A 12374-nucleotide genomic window follows, 5' to 3' on the forward strand; every position below is an offset into this window, starting at 1 on the left:
CACTGCATGTTCTCACTCATAAGTGGGAGTTGAACAATGAGAGCACATGGACACATGGAGGCTAACATCACACACCGGGGCCTGTCAGGGGGTGGGGGTCTAGGAGGTGATAGCATTAGGAGAAATACCTAATGTTGATAATGGGTTGATGGGTGCAGCAAACCACCATGGCACTTGTATACCTATGTAACAAACCTGTATCTTCTGAACATGTACCCCAGAACTTAAAGTATAATTTAAAATAAAAAGAAAGAAAAGAAAAAATAAAAGAGAGAGGAGGGAGGGATCAGGAAAAATAACTAATGGCTACTGGGATTAATACCTGGCTGACAAAATAATCTGTACAACAAACTCCCATGACATGAGCTTACCTTTATAACAAACTTGCACATGTACCCCTGAACTTAAAATAAAAGTTAAAGACAAAACAAACCAAACCAAAAAGTGGCATGTTAACACATATAAAGATTTTCAATCTAATAACCAGAGGAGCAAATAAAAAATTGAGTATCATTTTTAAGTTCTTAGATTGAAAAGTATGGAAAATAGTTATGCTATTAATTGATACTTAGTTTGAAAATTTTATTTAGCCAAAATGAAAGGCTGTATGTTAATATTTATCAATGTTCCTAATGGTTGTGCCATTCACTTGGTGATTTCATTTCTAAAAATATATTATTAAAGGTTAAAAATGAATAATGATTTCTGTGTAAGAAAGCATATTTTTTAATAAATAGGAAAAAATTGGTAAATAGCAAGCAGTGGTGAAGAGTTGTTAAGCTGTTGACGTTTTAGTCAAGTTACATGAATTAAAATTTTGGCTCCATTACTTCTGTTTGTTTGACATAGCTAAATTATCTAGCCTCTCTGGATGTCAATTTTGCCATTTACAAAATGGGGCTTTAAAGATTTTGAAATACCTGCCTTGGAGAGTGATGTAAGGAGGATGGTAGAATAGGACGTCTCAGTCCTTGCCCTCCTGTAGATTGGATTTAACAGTGATTTATGCACCATAATACTTTTATGAGAAGTCTAGAATTCAATTGCAAAGTTAAACACCCTAGGTGAGCAAAAGACCAAGAACAGCTACAATGAAACAGGTATGAAGAACAATATTTCTTTACCTGTGTCAGCTCCTGCTCAACCCAGCACACTCACCACTAAGAGAGATTGCCTCAGCCCATGATTTCTCCCTTGGGGGAAAGAGAGAGCAGCATGTGCATCCATGTCCCAGACTTTTCAGTATGTTTCCGTAGGGCTGTTTTTTGTCTTGCCTCACATGAAGCATGGACAAAACTGGCATATTTCAGATAACTTGCAGTAAACTAAGAACAAAGGAAAGGGGTTGATAGCGTATTGCTGCTGACATGGCTCTGTAAGATTGGGAGAAGGCACACAGCCCTGTGACTTCTCCCTCAGAAGGGAGGAAGAGGATGGAGTGTGTTTTCAGCATCTTGGACTTTCAATATACGGCCTGAGGGACTGGTTTCCGTCTCACTTTATCCAGAGTGTTGACAGAAGTAGCTTAGTTTGGTAGGGGCAGCTAAAAACAAAGGAAAAGGGGCTGGTAGCTTACTATGCCAAGAATGGCTTTTCAAGATAGGGAGAAAGCATAGAACTCAATGGCTTCTCCACAGGGAAAGAGGGAGATGAGTGAAGTGTGCCTGTAAGTCCTGACCCTGATATTGATATTGAAGTCAGATACCAGAGGAAGCAAGATACGATGGGCTCTTAAAAAAAAGAAATTGGTAAATTCTTTTATTTAAGAATTTATGTGCACAAGTAAAGAGAAGACACATAGAAAAGGTTTAACCAGCTTCCAGAGTCTCTAGCTAGGCTGATTGGTGAAGATCTTGCCCTGTGAAACCAGTCCATGAAGATTGGTAGAGGTGGCTGCATTTCTTCAGATTTGCAGCCACCAATACAAAGGTACAAAGAACAGCAATGGAGACACATTATTATTAAGTTATCAAAAGATAATGACAAATAATTATTTGGGAGCATAAAGGGTAAAATAACTTGTCACATACAAGGGAGACTTCGTAATGCTATTCATTATCTCTCAGCAGAAAATTTTGAAGGCCAGAAGTGAGTAGAATGATACATTCAAAGTCTTGAAAGAAAAAAAACCCTGCCAGCCAAGAATACTATGCATGGGAAATCTGTCCTTCAGAATGTGCTGGGGTTACCAGAAAGACGAGAAAGAAAAAAAGGAAAAAATGTATTTAAATAAATAAGCATCACTACTAGACCTATCTTACATGAAATGCTAATGGTACTTCAATAAATGCTTCAAGTTGAATGAAAGGCAATTTGAAATGAAACAGCAACACACACATATACAAATCACTGGCAAAGGTAAATATATATAGACATATACAGAATACTGTAACACTGAAATGGTGATGTATAAATCACTTTTAGCTCTAGTATAAAAGTTAAAAGCAAAAACATTCGTTTTATCTTATCATCTTATCTTATTTCATATTATTTATTTTATCTTATCTTTATTTTAACATCTTATAATTATCTTATAATTAAATAGATTTTAAAATTTCAGTAGCTTTGGGGTATTAGTGGTTTTTGGTTCATGGATGAATTATACAACAGTGAACTTTGAGATTTTGGTGCACCTTTCACCTGAGTGGTGTATCTTGTACCCAATGTGTAGCTTTTTATTCCTTACCTCCCTTCCACCCTTTCTTTTCTGAGTCTCTAAAGTCCATTATATCACTCTGTATGCCTTTATGTACTCAGAGCTTAGCTCCCACTTATAAGTGAGAACATATGCTGTTTGGTTTTCCATTCCTGAGTTACTTCATTTAGATTAATGGCCTTCAGATCCATCCCAGTTGTTGCAAAAAACATTATCTTGTTTCTTTTTATGGCCAAGTATTATTCCATGGTGTATATATACCACATTTTCTTTATCCATTCGTTGGTTAATGGGCACTTAGATTTGTTGCATATCTTTGTAATTGTGAATTGTGCTTCAATAAACACACATATTCATGTGTCTTTTTCATATAATGACTTATTTTCCTTTAGACTGATACCCAGCAGTGGGATTGCTGGATTGAATGGTAGATCTACTGTTAGTTCTTTAAGGAATACCCGTACTGTTTTCCTTAGTGGTTGTACTAATTTACATTCCTACCAGCAGCATATAAGCCAGTTTTCCCAGCACCATTTATTAAATAGGGTTTCTTTTCCCCAATTTATATTTTTATATGCTTTGTCAAAGATTAGTTAATTTTAAGTATTTTGCTTTAATTCTGCATTCTCCACTCTATTCCACTGGCCTATGTGCCTACTTTTATGCCAGTATCATTCTGTTTTGGTAACTATAGCCTTTAGTATAATTTGAAGTCTGGTAATGTTATGCCTCCAGATTTGTTCTTCTTATTTAGAATTGCTTTGGCTATTTGGGTTCTTTTTTGGTTACATACAAATTTTAGGATTTTTTTCTAATTCTATGAAAAATGATATTGACATTTTGATAAGAATTGCACTGAATCTGTAGATAGCTTTGGGCAGTATGGTCATTTTCACAATATCAATTCTTCCAATCCATGAGCATTGGATATGTTTCCATTTGTTTGTGTTATCTATGTTTCCTTGTAACAGTGTTTTGTGGTTGTCTTTGTAGAGATCTTTCACTTCCTTGGTTAAGTATATTCTTGTTTTTTTTATTTTATTATTTTTTTCAGCTGTTGTTAAAGGAGTTGAGTTCTTGATTTGATTATCAGTTTGGTTGTTGTTGGTGTGCAGTGGTTCTAATGATTTGTATACATTGATTTTGTAACCTGACACTTTCCTAAATTGTTTATTAAATCTAGGAGTCTTTTGGAGGCATCTTTAGGGTTTTCTACCATTGGCTAACACCAATAGTTTGACTTTTTATTTTCCAATTTGGATGCAATTTATTCTTTCTCTTGCCTTCAAGTCCTTTGCCCATTTTAAAATTGAATTTTTTGTTGTTGTTGTTTAGTTATAGGAGTTCTTTATATATTCTGGATACTAACTTCTTCAAATATATGATTTTTACAGTTATATTCTTTCATCTTATAGATGTATTTTCACTCTGTTCATTGTTTCCTGTGCTTTGTAGATTTTTTAATGTTTGTTGTAGCCCCATTTGTCTATTTCCACTTCTTCTGTTGACTGTGCGTGTTGTATTATATCCAATAAATTGTTGCCTAGACCAATCAATGTCTTTTCCTAGGAGTTTTATAGTTTCAGGTCTTTAATCCATTTTGAGCTGATGGTTTAAAATAAGGTCTAATTTTATTCTTTTGAATTTGAAGGGGCAAAAATTGGACCCAGTACTTGAGAGGGAAGGCTGGGTTCTGGTGAAAACTCTTGGTCTTTGGTTGAGAATTAGAAGGGCGACACCTTAGGAGTAAGGGAAAATTTCAATAGACATTCCTCAGGATGATTAAATCCCAGCTTCAATAAGCTTAATTGCTCATTGGATTAAAATAACCTCAAATTGCTCATGCCTTTATTGTGCAAATATCCAGAAGAAAATGTAAATTCTCTTTCAGGAAGGATAACACCTTGTGTGTGCATTCAGGATAAAATTAACAAAGATGAATACTATAAATATAACAATAGTAAAATACGTAAGATATATTGGATATATGTCTTATATCTGTCTATCTATCTATCTATCTATCTATCTATCTATCTATCTAATTCTACAAACCTATAGGATATAATCAAATGGTTTAACATAGGTGTAATGAGAAAGAGAATGGCATAGAAGCAATATTTGAAGATATAATGCTGAAAGTTTTTCAAAACTGATGAAGGATAAGCAGGATGTTTTATAACAGATCTACTAAAAGCCAAAGAAAATAATATAAAGACAATATTTTAACTTTGTTATTAAAAGTTTAAAAGCATATTACCATCAAGCAAGGAAAACTGACTTCTCAACAGAAACAGTGGGACCCAGAAGATAATGGAATGTAATCTTCAAACTCCTGAAAGAATACAACTTCCAAATAGAATTCCATACTCATGGAAAAATGAATATATTTTTAGATAAACCCATGCTGGAGAAAACCAAATATATTCTAAGGGAAAATGCTTTTCAGAAAGAAAGTAAATTATCCTAGATAGAACATCAGAGAAGTAAAGAAAGTAAAGAGCAAGCAAAGTGTAAATATGGGCATAAGTATAAAATTTGACATCAAATAATAATGACAATAATGGATCGTGAAGTCTCAAAGTTAAAAGATAACAGTAACACAAAATGCAGAAGGGTAAATGGAGTTGAAATGTTCTAAAGTTTTACAGTCTGGGAAGTGGCAAAAGTATTAATTTATATTAGACTTTGATGAGTCAAGGATGCAAGCTTTAATTTCTAAGGTGACCACTAAAAGATCATTAAGACAATGCATAAGCACCAAGCTAATAAAAGAGAATAATAGAATTATAAATATGTATAATCAACCCTAAATCAGGCAAGAAAGTAAAGAAGCAGAAACAGAAAAAACAACAGCATAGTAGGTTTAAAGTCAAATATACTAATACGTGTAAGTTACATTATGTGTAAATCAAATATATTAACATCAAGTGTAAGTGGACTAAATAATAAAAGGCAAAGCATAACATACTAGGTAAATTCCAAACCTAATTACCTACTTATTTAAAAGAAACAAATATGAGGATATAGCAAAGATTGAAAATAATAAGATGAAAAAACATATATTATGCAATAAATACTAAGTAAAAGAAAGATACTGTGTCTATATTGTTATCAAGCAAATTAGACAGCAATGAAAAAAGAACTACTAGAGACGTAAGATACATTTAATAGTAATAAAAGCTTCAACTTGACAGAAAAGTGTAGCTATTCTAAACTTGTGTGCACCTAAGAACAACCTCAAAATATAGAACACATTGCTGATTCAGGCAGCAGAGAAAAGAATATAAAGAACACAAAATTTGACAGAATTTAAAACCCAAATAGATAAATCCAATGTCATAGTAGGAAATTTTAAACAACTGCCTTGATAACTGATAGAACAAATAAGATAAATATTCATAAGGGTATAGAAGATTTCAGTGACATGGGTTACAAATCTAATTGACCTAATTAACATTTATTGAACATTTTATCTACTAATTAAAAAAATACACATTCTTTATAGTATATATAGACAATTTATCAAAATTTAGCATACTGGCCATAAAGCAAGTTTTAACACATTTCAAAAATTTAAAATCATAAACAGCATGTTTTTGAACCTCAGCAGAATTAACTAGATATAAATAGCTAAAAGATAATTCATAAAATTCCTGTGTCTGGAATTTAATCAATACACTTGTGAGTAAACTATTAGTCAAAGAAGAAATCCAAATGAATTTTATTTTGGAATAAGTAATATGGAAGCACAACATACCAAAATTTGTGATGCAGCTAAAGCAGCGCTTAAAGAGAAATTTACAGCCTTAAATACATGTATTACTAAATAAGTAATATTAAATGTTAAGAATCTAAGCTTTAGACATTAGAGAAAAAATGGCAAAGAAGAAACAGGGCACATCTATAAAATGGAACACTCTGCAGCTTTTAAATAAGTGGTATGTATCTAAAGCAATTAACATGTCATGGAGAGAAAAAAGCTGTTTGTGAAGAGTATTAGACTTTTCAGTCTGCTTATGTAAAATCATATACTCATTAGGATATGTCTAGAAGTATACATAGCAAACTCTGAATGATGTTTGTCTCTGGTGATGGTATTTGAAGTTATTTTTTTTATTTTGTTTATACCCTTCACATCTGAAGAATTTAATTCATAAAAGATTATTTTAAAAATTCAACTAACCCTGATCATTAGGCTACTTTTATTCTGAAAAGCAAAAAATGGCCTAATATACTGAAAGAGGAATTTATGATGAATCCCCAAATATGTGATTTTAGACATCAGATAATTTGCTTGGTCAGAGTAAGGAGAGAACAAAGAAGTCTTGAAGGTGGCGATGGATAGAAAAGTCCTCAGTGAGGAAGTCAGCACTTAAGCTGGGCCCTGAAAAGTGGGTATCATTTGGATAGACGAAAAATAGTGGGTCTGGTTTTCCAGAGTGGGCGTACTCTGTCTGCAAATCTACTCTTCATTACACATTAGGTTTTCTGTGGCGGGAGTTGGGGCAGAAATGGAAGATAAAGAGGTAGGTAAGCTATCAGCCTTAGTTAAGACAGAAACCTGGAAGTCACCTTAGACTAATTCCTCTCTCTCAGTACTCACATCCAATTAATTGTTAGGTTTTAAATATTTTAGATTCCAAAAATGTTTCATTTGTACCATTCTCCCCACTCTTTTTCTTTGAGATGTTAATTATTTCTTGTATATATTCTGCTATTTCATACTTGGATGCTTATGTTCTTGAAGTTTGCCCTAGCTAGAATGCCCTCCTCATATTTTCTTTCTTCGTTATTTTCATTTCTAAGTCTTGGTTGGGGCATCATCTTCTCTGGGAATTTTTCCTTGAAGGCTCAATGCTCCTCTTCTAGGCTTCTATAGCCTAATTTTTACTTACCTTTATTTTACTGATTATACTATATGAAAATGATCACTTTAAGTACATGTATCTCCTAGTGGACTATAAATTTTTCAAGGATAAAAGTGGTATCTTACTCAATTTTGTAACTACGGGGATGGCAAAGGCATTCAACAACTGTTCAGTAAGTGTTTGCTGCTTTGGGTCGTTATAAAGTGATGAGGAGTTTGGGTTTCAGTTTATACACTTTTGTGAATTCCTGTTCATTCCAGGATATGTTGAGATTCACAATGAGCTGGGTGAAACAATGCTCCCATTCTGGAATTTTGAATATTTTCTTCATTAGAATTATTTTTAATGTTATGCTATTTAAGTTATAGTTTAAACAAATGTTATTAAATTATTTTGTACTAACAGTCACCAACTTTGATAAGTTATGTCTATGATTACTTTCCACTGATATTATTTAAAATGTAATTTGGGTATTACATTATGGAGACCTATCTCTGTTGGTATTAGGCTTAAGGTGAAGTTTAAGATGTTAAAGCAAAGAAAGTATAATTTAGCCGATGCATTCATTCGTTTTACTTTTACCACAATTATGATGAGACATAAAAGCTTAAGTATTTCTTTTATGGAAAGACATATAATGGAAGCATAAAGCCCTCAGAACCAATGAGCCCATTATATTGGTCAATCAAAACCAGATAAAAAATGATATTTGAAAAAGACTCAAATTGAAGTCTAGAATTGTACCAAGACTTAGCTTTCCTTTAATTTCTAGCTTTCTAGATGTCTCCTACATAACTGCTTTCGGCAATGCCAAGTAAAAGAAGACATGTAATCAGTGATTCAGGTGAATCCATTTGCTCTGGAAATCATGGAACTTATTTGTAGCTTGGAGCAGAGTGAGAAAAGAATTAGTTTCTTTCTTTCTTTCTTTCTTTCTTTCTTTCTTTCTTTCTTTCTTTCTTTCTTTCTTTCTTTCTGTCTTTCTGTCTTTCTGTCTTTCTTTCTTTCTTTTCTTTCTTTCTTTCTTTCTTTCTTTCTTTCTTTCTTTCTTTCTTTCTTTCTTTCTTTTCTTTTCTTTTTTTGACAGAGTCTTGCTCTGTCATGCTGGCTGGAGTGCAGTGACATATCTTGGCTCACTGCAATCTCCTCCTCCTGGGTTCAGGTGATTCTCCTGTCTCAGCCTCCTGAGTAGCTGGGACTACAAGTATGCACCACCATGCCCAACTAATTTTTGTATCTTTAGTAAAGATGGGGTTTCACCAAGTTGCCAAGCTGGTCTTGAACTCCTGACCTCAAGTGATCCACCCATCTCGGCTTCCCACAGTGCTGGGATTACAGGCATGAGCCACTGCACCCGGCTGTAGTTTCTGTTAAATGATGTCAAATGCTCTAGAATTGGTGACATTTACTTCAATAATTTGAAGTGAGTAATGAAGGAATTGGAAGCGACTCCATTTTCCTTCAACATACAACTGGAAGGAAAATGTATGTTGGGTGAATGTACAGATGTCTGAGTGACTTTGTTTTTTGATTTTCATATATTATGCGTGTACTGATGTCAGAAAACAACTTGCATTTTGGAGACTTTTTTTTGGAAATTGTAAAGTTGACATCTTCAAAATAGTTATTTTGCTAAGAAAACATGTAATTGGAAGAAAATCTCATTTATTTTGCCTGTAAAGGGAGGACCGGTAATGCCTGGAATACGTCTGGTTTTATTGATTAGTTGAAGAATTGTGTTTATCGTGATTTCCACAAGTGTACATGGCATCAAAGATTCTAGGAAGAATCCCAAGATGTCTTTGTCTATGTGCGTAAAAGTCAACCACTTAAAAAAAAATCCAGATTCTCTTTTTTTTTTTTTTTTGTTGAGACAGAGTCTTGCTTTGTCACCCAGCCTGGAGTGCAGTGGCCGGATCTCAGCTCACTGCAAGCTCCGCCTCCCGGGTTCACGCCATTCTCCTGCCTCAGCCTCCTGAGTAGCTGGGACTACAGGCGCCCGCCACCTCGCCCGGCTAGGTTTTTGTATTTTTTAGTAGAGACGGGGTTTCACCGTGTTAGCCAGGATGGTCTCGATCTCCTGACCTTGTGATCCGCCCGTCTCGGCCTCCCAAAGTGCTGGGATTACAGGCTTGAGCCACCGCGCCCGGCAAAAATCCAGATTCTCAAATCAACATATCTGCAATTAGCTTGTGACAAAATGGTAGCAGAATACAAATATATCTTTAAAATTAACCATGTAATATATAAATTCATATGCATACATATTATATAATGTATATAGCATAAAGAAATATGATTTTCCAATATATAATTTGAAATGTATAGAAATAGAAAATAATATATAATACATAAATTAATATACATGATATAAATATAGGCATGTCTTTGAATCTATATGCCTTTAAAATATATATGCATTTATAAATAAATATTTAATATAAAAATTAATGGGCCTATCATACAAATGTGTATGTTATATGCCTTTACAATATATAAAAGTATTCATAAATATAAACATAATATATACACTAAACTATTAAATATACATTACATATATATTATGTATTTAATTTTTTAAATGTTTTAAGACTTGTTTTGCGACCTAACATGTGGTCTATCTTTGAGAATGATGCATGTTTGGAGGAAAAGAATGTCCACTCTGCCGCCATTGGATGAAATGTTCTGTAAATATCTATTAGATACATTTGGTCTATAGTACAGACTAAGCCTGATTTTTTGTTGATTTTCTGTCTGGAAGATCTGTCCAGTGCTGAAAGTAGCTGGGTGTTGAAGTCTCCAGCTACTGTTTTGGGGCCTTTAATAATATTTGCTTTGTATATCTGAGTGCTCCAGTGTTGGGTGAATATATATTTAAAATTGTTATATCCTTTTGCTGAATTGACCCATTTATCATTATATTGTAACTTTTGTCTCTTCTTACAGTTTTGGTCCTGAAATCCATTTTGTCTGATATAAGTATAGCAATTCCTGTCCTTTTGTGGTTTCCACTGGAACAGAATATCTTTTTACATCCCTTTATTTTCAGTCTATCTCTGTCTTTATAGGTGAAGTGTGTTTCATATAGGCAAAAGGTCAGTGAGTCTTGTTTTTTCATCCACTCAGCCACTCTGTCTTTTAATTGGAGGATTTAGTTCTCTTACATTCAATGTTATTATTGACAAAAAAGGACTTACTCTTCTTACTCTTGTTATTTTGTTATTTGTTTTCTGTTTTGTGGCCTTCTCTTCCTTCTTGCTTTCCTTCCTGTCTCGCTCTAGTGAAGGTGATTTTCTCTGATGATATGGTTTAGTTTCATGCTTTTTATTTTTTGTGTATCCACGGTATGTTTTTTGACTTGAAGTTACCATAAGCCTTGCAAATACTATCTTATAATCTGTTATTTTAACCTGAGAACAACTTAACACTATTTGCATAAACAAGCAAAAAGAAAACTAATAAAAACTCTGCACATTAACTTCGTTTCCTCTGGCTTTTATACTTTTTGTTGTTTCTATTTACATCTTACTGTATTGCCTATGTCTTGAGAAGTTGTTGCAGTTATTATTTTTGATTGGTTCATCACTGAGCCTTTCTACTTAACATAAGAGTACTTTACACATTACAGTTACTGTGTTATAATATTTTGTGTTTTTCTGTGTACTTACTATTACCAGTAAGTTTTATAACTTCAGGTGATTATTTATTGCTCATTAACATCCTTTCCTTTCTGATTGAAGTACTCCTTTCAGCATTTCTTGTGGGATGTATTGATGAAATCCCTCAGCTTTTATTTTTCTGGGAAAGTCGACTTCTCCTTTATGTTTGAAATCTATTTTCACTGGATATACTATACTAAAGTAACAGTTTTTTTTTTTCCTTCAGCACTTTATGTCATGCCACTCTTTCCTGGCTTATAAGGTTTCTACTGAAAAGTCTGCTGCCGGAGGTATTGGAGTGCCATTGTATGTTATTTGTTTCTTTTCTATTACTACTTTTAGGATATTTTCTTTATCTTTGACCTTTGGGAGTTTGATTGTTAAATCCCTTGAGATAATTTGCTTTGGGTTAAATCTGCTTGGTGTTCTAACCTTCTTGTACTTGGATATTGATATTTTTCTGTAGGGTTGGGAAGTTCTCTGTTGTTATCCTTTTAAATAAACTTTCTATCCATGTGTCTTTCTCTACCTCCTCTTTAAGGCCAATAACTTTTAGATGTCTTTTTGAGGCTACTTTCTAGATCCTGTAGGCATGCTTCATTGTTTTTTATTTTTCTTCTTTGTGCTTTTTCTGCTTGATGAATTCTGCTATTAAAGGACTCATGCATTCTTCCGTATGCCAATTGCATTTTTCACCTCCAGAATTTCTGCTTGATTCTTCTTAATTATTTTAATCTCTTTGTTAAATTTATGTGATTGAATTTGGAATTCCTTCTCTGTTATCTTGAATTTTTTTGAGTTTCCTTAACACAGCTATTGTGAGTTTTCTGTCTGAGAGATTACGTATCTCTATTTCTCCAGGATTGGTCCCTTGTGGCTTATCTAGTTCATTTGGTGGGGTCATGCTTTCCTGGATTGTATTGAATTCTTTGGTGTCTGAAGATTGAAGACTTAAGTATTGCAGTCTGTATAGTCTGGGCTTGTTTGTACCTATCTTTCTTGGGAAGGTGAATCGCATGTCAAATTATAATCCCCAATATTATAGGGGCCTGGTAGGAGGTGACTGAATCATGGGGACAGATTTCTCCCTTGCTGTTCTTGTGATAGTGAGTGAGTTCTCATGAGATCTGGTTGTTTAAACGTGTGTGGCACATTCTCCCCTCTCTCTTCCTCTTTCTCTGGCCATCTAAG

The sequence above is a fragment of the Macaca thibetana genome, chromosome 8, assembly GCF_024542745.1.
Source record: "Macaca thibetana thibetana isolate TM-01 chromosome 8, ASM2454274v1, whole genome shotgun sequence".
Lineage (NCBI taxonomy): Eukaryota > Metazoa > Chordata > Mammalia > Primates > Cercopithecidae > Macaca > Macaca thibetana.